General features: G+C 32.2%; 1 long non-coding RNA gene and 1 pseudogene across 1 annotated transcript; both read right to left on the reverse strand.

Annotated features, from left to right (window-relative positions):
- LOC109064020 overlaps positions 1 to 12,687 on the reverse strand; it is a 53,573-nt pseudogene that overhangs the window by 15,540 nt on the left and 25,346 nt on the right.
- LOC109091760 lies at positions 8,558 to 10,482 on the reverse strand. The gene is made up of 5 exons (XR_006162822.1): positions 10,435 to 10,482; positions 10,148 to 10,240; positions 9,220 to 9,273; positions 8,980 to 9,100; positions 8,558 to 8,834 (listed from the first exon to the last, which is right to left on the reverse strand). It is a non-coding gene; the product is annotated as an uncharacterized LOC109091760 (long non-coding RNA).

Consider the following 12,687-nt stretch of genomic DNA (forward strand, 5'->3'; position numbering starts at 1 on the left):
ATTACTTAATTGTCACCCTTTTAGTTGTTATAGACACCTTGTTTCTTGTCTCCTGTTTCGTTTTAGTTCCTGTGTGCCCTTATTTGGTTATGTTCCTGATCTCGTTTAGCCTCATTAGTTTACCTCGAATCACCTGTGTTTAGTTAATTATCCTGATCTGTCTTTGTATTTAAGTTGCTCCCTCTCTGTCACTCCTTGTTTGGTGACTGCTATACTAAGTTGTGTTTTCCCCTGCTTATTGGCCTGACTTTGGAGTTCATTATTAAACTGAGAGTTTTGGACTTTACCTTCTGTCTCCTTTGCCTTGCTACTCAACACAACCCGTGAATATAATATAAATTTAATATGATTATTATTATTTTTCAAAGTCAGGAATAAAATTTGACAATAGATCATTTTTGAAAAAGCCTAAGCAAGAAAAATCTTGTTAAAGACACTAAAGGTGCAAAGTATGGAAGCCCGTTTCTGCCAATGTATGCAAAAAAAAAAAAATGTAATTTCAACTTTTTCGACTAATTTCGATCTCACAATTCAGACTTTTTTTCTCATAATTGCGTAATACAAACTCGCAATTTGTACTTCATTTCTCAGAATTGCATGATATAAACTCTGTGAGTTAAAAAGTAATAATTGTGACATAAAGTTGCAATTCTGAGAAATAAAGTCAGGACTGTGAGATATAAACTCACACAATTCAGAAAAAGTCAGAATTGCGAGATATAAACACAATTGTGAGAAAAAAGTCAGAATTGCGAGTTTATATCACAAGTCTGTGAAAAAATTCAGAATTGTGAGATAAAAAGTCACAAACTTTTTATTATTTTTTTACAGTGGCGGAAATGGGCTTCCACAGAAAAGGGGTTCAAACAGATATCACAAAAATTCTTGTTTCATTTTGTTGACTTACTATAGATAAAAGTGTTTACAGAGAGGATTTTGTATCTCTCTTTTTATGACTTAAGTTTAATGACTTTCTAGTGGTTAGAGAGTTTGACTCCTAACCCTAAGTTTAGCAGATATTTTTTTCTTGTTTTAAGCAAAAACAAACAAAATTTTAATAAATTTTTCAGAAAACAAGACTTAATATCTTAAGTCATTTTGCTTCTCAAGTAAATGTATCTCGAGTCAAGAATGTTTTGATATTTGAACTGTAAAACGAAACAAAAGCACTAAGAAAGAAATTATTTTTTAGCAGTGCAAATAATGCATTAACAAAACTTCAGAGTACAGACGGGAATAAAACCAAATGTTTAGTGTACGTAAGTGCTGCTGAAGTGGAAATTTATGACTCATTGTAGAGAAAACAGACTTGAAAAATATGTATAATAAACTGGAATACAGATGCAAATTGATAATGTGATGTGTATTTTGGATATTTTCTTTCTAATGATCTAAAGAAATACAAGTGATAGAAGCAAAATAACTCAAAATGATTTGTAGGTTTTGCACAAGCATTTTACAGACCGTTTAATCATAAAAAGCATCAATTCCCCTCATGAGCAATAACTTTACAGTAACAGCTTAAATGATAGTTCATCATTCCATTTCTAGCCAAAGGGGGCACCAAAGGACAGAAATCCCACACACGGGACACATCGTGATTGTTTGTGTGAATGCATAATTCAGACCTGAGCTGTGTGATGCAAACATTAGAGCATTAGAGCGGCTGAGTTACATAACCACGAGCAGATTCTAATTGTGCTGCTCATGGCTGATGGAGTTAAATCTTGTCATATTAGCAGTGGATTAACCCACACTGAAAACAGCAGAGACGCACGCTATTAAATCATCACAGGCAGCAGGAGTGAATCCACATCATTGTGGTGACCAAATTCACTCTTTTATACTTTTACAAAACTTCTGTGCAAAAATAACCCAGATAAAATTTCCAACTAACTTGCAGTGATGCAATTTTCTAAATGTTCTTTGCTAATCTAAGGAAAGAGAGAGAGAGATAAATGGACTTTCTTACCGCTATAATATGCAGCAGTACAGCACCGCTCTTCCGCTCAGCATTGGTGAAAATATCATCTGGAAATTCACGAATGGCTGTAAAAAACACAAACACACATTTACAGTCATGCATTTTATCCAAAGCAACTTACAGTGGATTCTGCAAAAATGTCCTTTAGAAATATATGAACTCTTAAATCAAGATACATTTACTTGAGAAGCAAAGTGACTTGAGATATTATGTTTTGTTTTCTAAAAAACAAAAAAAACATCAAAATTAAGTGAGTTTTTGCTTTAAACAAAACACAGTCTCAGTCATTGGGGTCAGATAATAATCTTGTTTTCTCTCTCAATTAAAGGGATAGTTCACTAAATGAATATCCTGTCATCATTTTTCTCACCCTCAAGTTTTTTTTTCAAACCTTCTAAAACTTCTTTCACAAAAAAATAAATATTGAAGAATGTCGGTAACCAAACAGTTGCTGGGAGCCATTGACTTCCATAGTAGGGGGAAAATGCTATGCAAGTCAATGGCTACCAGCAACTGATTCATACAGCTGAAACTCATACAGGTTTAGAACAACCTGAGGGTGAATACAGGACAGAATTTTCATTAAGTTTATTTTTCTGACCCCACAACATATCTTTTTTTTTCTTGTTTTAAGCATAAACTCACTTATTCAGATACATTTTTCAGAAAACAAGACTTAATGACTTGTCATTTTGCTTCTCAGGTAACTGTATCTTGGTTTAAGAGTGTTTAGACATGTGCAATGGAAAACAAGACAAAAATACAGAGGAATTAATTAATTTTTTTGAGGTGAAACAACATTCTGAATTTCCCTGAGAAACAAACCCATGGGTTTGCAGGAAAGATATCACCATGTGGTTGTTAAAATGTTCTGAATTGTTTTTAGAATGTTGCTTTGCGGTTGCTAGGGCATTGCTATGCAGTTGTTAAATGTTTCTGAGTGTTGCTATGCATTTGCTGGGGTGTTCTGGAATGTTGCAAGAGTGTTGCTGTGTGGTTGCTAAGATGTTTTGAGTTGTTTTTTAAATTTTGCTTTGCCGTTGCTCCAATTCTATGCAGTTTATTGTTCAGTGTTGGCTAAACAAATTCTTAGACCTTTATCTTGGAGAGAAGAGGTGACATGTTTTCTGACTGATTACAGCCTGTTTCTAAGACCACCACAGTATCCTAAGAAGCATAAAATACTCCTTGGTGATCATAAACACACAGACACACACCATCCGCAAACAGAACCGTTTAACATAAAGCCAGGAATTAATCACTTTTTCATGAATAAGTTGCTGATGCATAAACAGAAGAGAGATTTCTTGCTCACAGCTAGTTGAACTGGAGAAGGATAAACACCACTGAATATGACTAAACTCAGAGTCAAGACAGAAAAATGAGCTGAGCTGGAAAGTTTAGCATTCAGGATGTTTAGAGCATGTGGAAATGCCACTTTTGATGACATGTTTGCACAGCTATCCATCTGCTGCGTGTTCACGTGACATCCTTTGTCCTCCCAGATCACTGATATCTGAAAAACATCTGAACTCACAGAAACGAGTCGTTCGGTCTGAGCTGTCAGTGCAAAAGTGGGAGACAAAAAATCTGAGTGAATGTTTGTGTAAATTTGTGCAAAGCATATACTGTACACTGCATTATTTAAATAGCATGTGAAACAATGTAACAACTTCCCTATGTTGCATGTGTAATTCAGCAGACACATTCCAGTTATCATTTTGATTATTTTTCAATCAGATTTAATGCAAGATGTCTTAACACAAATGGTGTGCACTGACCATTTTCAGTGACAAATGAACAAACACAGTTTCCCGACATCTTCTGACTCAGATTGCGGCTTATATTTATAAATTGTACAGTTGTTATTGCATTGCTATTGCACTGCATTTATATAAATAAATACAGTATACTGTAAATACATTATATACCGCACAGTATGCAGTATGCTTATTCAATGCTAAACATTTACTTGCATTGCATTCAAAGTTTTTTTTTTTTTTTTTATCAGTTAATGCATTTCTTGGAAAATAAACACATGATCTTGTTGTTTGTGTCATTACTTTTATGAGCTACAGGAATAACAACAGTTTAATAATAAATAAAGTAAAATGATATGCAATTAAATGAAAGAATGAATGAATAAATAAAATAAAAACAAACTGATCTGCTTCTATGTCAATATCTTGTAAAATAATATATTTTGTATTTTCAATATGTATTTCATTTATTGTATTTTATACAAAAGATAGCATAAAAACTTGATTAAATGAGCCACTTGTTTGTTTGAAGCTAGTGTAATATATATATATATATATATATATATATTTGATATTAAACTAAAGTTACAAGATGTGTAATGCATTAGAACAATAAATAATGAAATGTATTAATAATTAATTTCTTAAAATTAAATAAAAATAAAATACAATATGAATAACTAAACAAATAAATACAAATGAATAAATAAATGTATAATTTAAAATAAAAAAATTTAATGTAAATTTTTTTTAAATTAAATATAAAATGTAAAAATATATATATATAAATATAATAAAATAAATAAATATATAATAAAATATAATCAAAAAATAGTTTAGACTTCAAGGTCAAGCTGGGTCCATTCCATTGTGGGATACAGTATTTTTCACAGTCACATTTTTCACACTCTGATGGTGTTCAGCACATTCTAGCAAATATTGTATGTCATTCAGGTATTCCATGTATACAGAACATTCACATACTGTGCACATCATACATACTGCAAAAAGTACTATGACAGCATGCTATTCCAACCACAGCTGACTTCCACAAGGCCTCAGATAACCCCTGTGCAGCGGGACGTCATTATAAATGCCAGAACATGCAAAAGCATCCCGTCCTTCACCATGAGTCAACACTGTCTCTCCTCAGCCACCTCTAAGAATAGCAGCATATAGATTAAACTCCTGGACAGGTGAAGGTGACTTTTATGCTCCATTTCAGGCAACGGATTCATTAAGCGGCCACTCATCATGTGTGCTCTTAGTTTTGCAGGGAGCACATCAATATTCCTCGTCTGAAAACGTGAGCAAGGACGGCGAAGGGATGCAATGATTAGAGCTTCATCTGAAACGATCAATAAATCACCTGTCTGTCTGCTTTCACACTGACGATTTACAAGCACTTTTATAATGTGATTAAAGCAGTGCTGTTAAACCAGAGCTCATGTTAACTGAATACTCTGATTATGTTAATGTGATTAAACTCGTAATTAGAGTAACAATAATCACAGTGAAATCCAGACATGACAGAAGAGAAACAGTACAGCTTTACATAACGAGGCATTGTGTAATAAAACAAAAGACACCAAGTGCACTAGAACCAGTTAACATTAACCATTTAAAACAAGCAAATAAAAGCAGCAGTTTAGCTGTGTTTGGTTGAGGTACAAAAGAAAAATGATTGTTTACTGCCACACTTCTTAATCAAAAATACAGTAAAAACAGTAATATTGTGAAATATTCTTAAAATTAAAAATAGCCATATTCTACTTTTATATATTTTGAAATGTAATTTATTCCTGTGATGCGCAGCTGAATTTTAAGCATCATTACTCCAGTCTTCAGTGTCACATGATCTTCAGAAATAATTCTGATATGATGATTTGCTGCTCAAGAAACATTTCTAATTATTATCAATGTTGAAAACAGTTGTGCTGACGAATATATTTTTGTGGAAACTGTGATACTTTTTATTTTTCAGGATTCTTTGATGAACAGAAAGTTCACAAGAAAAGCATTTATTTGAAATATAAATCTTTTTGTAACATTATAAATGTCTTTACTGTAACTTTTAAACAACTTAACGAGCACTTTCTGAATAAAAATAAAACATATTAATTTATTTATATATTTACTGTATGTTTTGTATATATCTACTTTGTTCTTCACCATTTATGGGACATAACATTTACATAAAACATATTGATTTATTTATTTATTTACTTTTTTTTTTGTATATTTTTTATTTTTTGTAAACACTGCATAATATACACGATTTCTTAAAAATAGTAAGTGCATGAGTAGAAATTATACTTAATTGAATTCAGAAAGTCCAGTTACCTGTGAAATAAACGGTGTTATCTAATTTAATGTAAAAACAATTTTTAGTATATGATCAAAAAGTTCTGACAGAATTAAAAAATATATGATTATGAGAATAAAGTCATAATATTTTGAGAATAAAAGTAAAAATTACAAGAATAAAGTCGTAATTTTGTAAGATTAAATTACTAATATTTTGAGAATAAAGTCAAAATGACCAGAACATAGCAATTTGAGAATAAAGTCGTAGAAATGCAATAAAAACAAAAATCACTGTAAAAATCATTGTTTTATGCAAGAAATTAATGTTTATGATTTAGTTAAATCTACTTTAGGATTTAATCTTTAATCTTACAATGCTACAACATTTTTCATAATTTTGACTTTATTCCTAATAAACTTTGACTTTGTTCTTAAAATATTATGACTGTATTCTCATCATTTTATTTAATTTTATTGTTTTACACACACTGTAAAAAAAAAAAGTTTTTTCACAGAAATATAATTTTTTTTTTTTATTTTATTGATATTTTGTGTTTAACATTACGTGTAAATGTCATTAAAATACAGAAAAAAACTTTTATTAAAAACATTAACCATAAAATAAAAGTAATAATCTGTAAATTCATATAATGAGAAATTATAGGCTTTTTTACAGAATTATTCTTTTGTTTAATTGGCTTGAATGTTAAATTACATTAAATTCTATGTAAAAAGACAAGAAAATTCACATATTTAAAATTAAGACAACTATGTGTTTTTTTACTGTGAAACCTTAAATTTAAGGTAAATGCATGTAAAAAAACAATCGTAAAAAAACGGTAAAAAGTCTGGCAGCAAAGTTGCCAAACACTTACCGTCAAATTACAGTAAAAAACCTTAAGTTATTCTACGGAATAATTCTGTTTTTTAAATACAGATATTTACTGTAAACATTTTCTGTTTTTTTACCGTTCCACTGCTGAAGAATGAAAAGAAAATCTCATTAAAAAATGTCTGTAGAATGTTAAACAAATGAATAAATCTGCATATAAACTGGAGATTATTGTAGAAATGCCTTAAAATTATACAATTAATTAAAGTCTTCTGTTTTTACACAGTATTCTTTGGTAAATTCGTAACATTATCAATTAAATCCACAAGAATTCCCCGTCAAAGTACAGATTTATTAGATGTAAAACACACAAAAATTAAATAACATTACTTAAAATACCGTATTTTAAAAGCTTTAGGTTTTTATTTTATGGGATTATCAAATATATTAATATTAAATTCCTGTTACATTTAGTTTTTGAACTGTAGAAAAATAAGATCACATTATAATAGCTTGTAAAGCCATATTTTTTTATAGTCATTACTTTATATAAACAATATTTGACAGTAATTAATTACAAGCATTTATCCAATATATCTACATACTTTCCCCATTAATGTATGGGGTTTACTTTGAATAAACATACTTTTATAGTAATTAAAAGCAACTATCCAATATATTTACAAACTTTCTTTATTAATGTATGGGGTTTATTTTGAATAAACTCACTTTTATAGTAATTAAACGCAACTATCCAATTTATATACATTCTTCTCCCATTAATGTATAGGGTTACTTTATATAAACATTGTTTTATAATAATACTTAAAAGCAACTATCCAATATATCTACATACTTTTCCCAATAATTCATAGTTCACTTTATATAAACTTTGTTTTAATTTAAAGCAGCTATCCAATATATCTACATACTTTTCCTATGACTGTATGGAGTTTACAGTTTCTTTTATTTACTATAAAACAATGTATCCAATATATCTATAGACTTCTGCCATTAATGTATGAGGTATATTTTCCAAAAGCATTTTTGATAGTAATTGAAATTAACGATCCAAGACACCCAAGAAGATCCAAGAATATTTGTTCTGCAGTGTATACATAGGTTCATTTCAGCTTTTTCAATTTGGTCTCATATGTGCTGTGTTGGAATTGCTGTCAAACTATCTCTGAATGCAAATTCTAGAACTAAGTTTTGTATTTAGCTTGTAATTTGCAGTTATTTCTAAAGGTGTATATGTATGTATGTATGTATGTATGTATGTATGTATGTATGTATGTATATATATATATATATATATATATATATATATATATATATATATATATATATATATATATATATATATATAATATATAATATAACACACACACACTGAATTAAAATCAGAATTTAATTAAATCCTTTTCATTTTCACATTTTACATTTCATTTTAAACAATGTCTAGAAAAATTACACTCCAAGTGTAAAGTGTTACACATGCTATTGTTGTTCAAATTTTACACTATGGGGTATTTAAACACCTCTGCTGTTGTTTTAAGCGTAATTAATAATGTCCTCTTTTCAGTGCAAACAAAAAAAATAATGTTAATTATTATAAAAATAAAGTTAATGTAAAAGGATAGACAAAATCAGGAAAGTCTTCAGACAGATGTATACATTTCAACATTTATTGAACAAATGGGCAAAGTGGCAACTTTAAAGCATATACCAGATGTGTAGAGGTTAATTAGTCAGTCACATTCATTAAGTGTTGCACAGAAACAAAGTAGTTAATAAAACACAAAATCATCAAATTTACCTAGACATGAACAAATATGACGTGTAGATTTGAGTTGTGTAGCATCCATGAATGATGTTCCTCATCGTCCCATCAGTGAGCGTGTATGGCTGTGTGGACTCTTCTCTACAATCAAGCTGTTCTTGTTAGTGCCTGCAGATAAAAGACAAAAGTAACACTCAAGGTCAGCTCTCCAACTGTTTTTTTTTTTTTAATATTAAATGTGTTTTTCATATACAACCCATTTGGCAATATTTTTAGGCAGACAATAGGTATTGACAGAAATGTCCAAATGTACCTTTTTGAAGATGGTTTTTCAGCTTGACAGTATGACTTTTTTCCAGATCCCTTGCAGCCTTGTAATGATGGTGGAATCAAATGAAGTAGGAGACCAATTGAAGCAATATAACTGTCCCATTCTAAATAACAGATATGACAAATTCAGCAAAAAATGCATGAACACAGAATATAGATACAACATGAATATAGATATTCTTATTCTGAAATATAGCCTAAACTTAGACAATCTGTTTCATACTTCTTAACAGCTGATTCAGAGGTCAACTGGATCCTTGAAGGTCTTCTGAGGCTTCTTGAAAAAAAAAGAAAAGAAAAACAATTAATGACAACATCTCTCTCAGGAACCATTCTGCTAAGTTGATTGTGTAGTCACACAGTGGCTCTTTTCACAACCTGACATTAGCAAGCATCTCGGGTGACACATATGGCCATATACTTTTATTACAGGATTCGTTAAAAAATGAAAAGTTCATCAGTTTTACTCAGCCAAGACTTTTGTTATCTTTGAAACACAACTGAAGATTTACAGTTTCACCTACCTTTAACTCACATTCATACGCAGCCCTGCACGTCACTTGTAGGAGAAAAACATACAATCCGTCCCGTCAGTTTATAAACCGACACTTTTTGTTAAACCGAGGGAACGGTTTAAGAATTCGTGAGTACGGTTTACAAACTGACGGGACGGATTGTATGTTTTTCTCCTACAGGTGACGTGCGGGGCTGCGTACTTTCACGATACTTGCATAAACGAAACGTTACTTGTCATAAGAAACACTTCACGGAAGCGCGTTTGTGTCTTGACGCAGATATGACGACACGATAGACATGATATTCAGCTCTGAGAACAAGCAACGCAAGACAGTAGCGAATAGAAGTTTTTAAACGTGCTCTAATTTCAGACTTTTGCATTAGATAACGTCAATCAAATTTTTGGTAAATGTTCCTCGTTATAGCAGCTCTGTCTGCAGAAAGACTGCACATCTGCAGCGGCGATACGGACACTTCTACACGGTGTTGTGCGTCACAAAAAAGAGCGCGTAATGTTTAACACTCACACTATTACCGTTTCAAAGCATGGAAACAGCGAAATGCCGCACTCAATGCTTTCAAAAACAAATGCATTTACCATTTAATGAATTCTCTCATTTTAGTAGAAAACCTACCGAATATAACGTTAGCAGCTTCAGTCTTCAGCGCCAGATTCGCAGTAACCCCAGGCCGAGGAGGGAACAGAGGCGAGAGGACGTGTCGACCAACTAAAAATAAAAGAAGCGTAAAGCATATAACGTTATAACATAAATTAACGAACGACCTTAACACTGAACCTGAAAAAACACTTGCGATTAGTAATTTCTAAATGTGTTCACCACCAAATCATATTTCGAGTTAAATTATCAACAAAAATGTTTTTCCAGTGTACTTTTATCAAGAGAAAAGCAGTCCAGCTTACCGTCTCGGTCGTTCGAAGAAAGGATGGCGTTGTCGCTTCGCGAGGCAGCAGTCACTGAAGGGCGGAGTCCAGCACAATTCGGCGGGTCTTTTATTTCGCACTTTTAGTGTAAAAGTGAAATTACACCATATAACAACACTGAACACGAGTACTGTTTAACACTGTGGATTGTTAATTCAAATCTTTGGGAATTAATAACTTTTTACACTGCTAATATTACACTGCTGATTTTTACTGCCCTGTTACGTGCTATGACTTCGTCTCCGCCGAAAGAAAGACCGCCAACTGGACGTTCTTTTAATTTGAAAATCAAGCAGCCAATCAGGGCTGGCTCTTGATATTGTACCTTAACCTTTAAAGGAAAAGGTACATATATGTACCTTTTAATGCTTGGGAACATATAAGCGAACCGAATGTATGCAATTATTAACATTTTACATATTAACAAATTAACATATTAACAAATTATTTACATTGGTAATCGTGAAACTGACATATTGACCACAGTTTCTTCCTGTTTTCACAAATCATCCTGTCCTGCTGTATCTGGATTCTCTATAATATACAAAAACAGAAAGATAAGGGACATAGTAACTTAGCAAAAAATATAAATAAAAGACAAATTGAGCAATGGCTTGTTACCTTAGACTTAGACTTAGAAAACTTTAATGTCCTCAGAGAGGCAATTTGTGCCTTGACAACTAAAGTCATCATTATAAACAGAGCTACTGTTAAGAGTAAGTGCGATTAGGTGCGTAAAACGTAAAACTTAGCTAGTGTTATGAAAAAATAGCATAACAGCATTTGCTAACCTAACGAAGTTTTTTTTTTTTTTTTTGCCCAAAGATTATTATTATTTTTTTTATAAATGAAAATCCTTTCACCTTTTCACCTAAAAATTGGTGCAGAGAAAACATTGATTTGATGTATCTGTTTTAGTCCAATAGTGCATGGTGCACATGCCCAAGTCTGTGATAAACTCATCAGTGAATGTTTATGATTGTACAACATCCCACTATATGATCATCATGTTTTGGTCAGAGGAATGATTTGGCAAAAGTACAATGCAGCCAGTTCACATCATGCATAGGCCCACTCCCCTAACATAGCCTACATACAGAATGACAATACCAGTACACAGAGGGCATTTAGAACAGAGACAGCCAGAGTGCCAGACAGCCTGAATGGAGTAAAACAAGCTTGCACTACCCTGACATGTTAGAAGTCTTTGACTTCAGTCATTAATGGCCATCTTGCGATCTTCATCCCACTTTCACGGAGTCCATGGGCCCATGAGCCCCAAAGTCTATTAAAGATGCTGGCCTGGGGCTCTTTTTCCAGTACCTATTTGCTGATGTCTGTAGTGTCTTATCAACTCTGGCTTCTGATGTCAGTTACATGGCATGCAGACAGGAATGAAATTAGCACCTCACACCTATCAAATACAGGGTAAATTTAAAACTTCCAAGTCCCCTGCCACCAATGCAGAAATATACAATTAAGAAATATTATTTTTCAGAAGCAAAGATAAACTTTGCTGGCCACTTCAGCTTAAGATTCAACAAGTGCAGATACAAGAGTGATAGATAAAAAATATATACATAAAATAAAAATAAAAAAACAGCTATGTAGGCTACCTTTCATGCAGATATGCTGTAAATAAAAATTGAACAATAATTACTGTGTGTTATACTACAGACACAAATCTAAAATATTGCCTTGAAAGATGGATGACTACAGCAGGAGGTATTGTTGCAGTGTAACTAAATATACAATTATTGTACAGGAAATAATTGCACAGCTTAAGTTTAATATAAAATTCTTAAATCAAGAATAGTCATTGATTGTTTATGCATCATATATCCAGTGTTTCTACTGTCAGGCGCTTACTCAGTCTTTACAATTATGAAGTGTTCTGTAAAAATTTCATAAGTGGCAGAGGAAAAAATTGAGTGGCAACATTTTCAGCCCCCACCTGTGGACTGTTTCAGCTGCTGCTGTCTGGCAAGTGGTGCTGCAGCCTCAAATCTCTGATCATTATGCTTTGGGACAGTTTTTCCGCAATACAACCAGGCTCAAGAATGCTGGACACTAACCTCCTAATGCCTGTCTGCCTGTTGGTGTGAAAGGACTCTTGAATCTTGTGTGCTGATATGTCCTCTTTTGGCTTGGCTTTTAAGGACATTGTCCTTTTTGTCTGTTTGAAATGCTGCCCTGACAGTGTTTTTCTGTTATCGTATTGACCATAGACTA

The sequence above is a fragment of the Cyprinus carpio genome, chromosome A20 (assembly GCF_018340385.1).
Source record: "Cyprinus carpio isolate SPL01 chromosome A20, ASM1834038v1, whole genome shotgun sequence".
Lineage (NCBI taxonomy): Eukaryota > Metazoa > Chordata > Actinopteri > Cypriniformes > Cyprinidae > Cyprinus > Cyprinus carpio.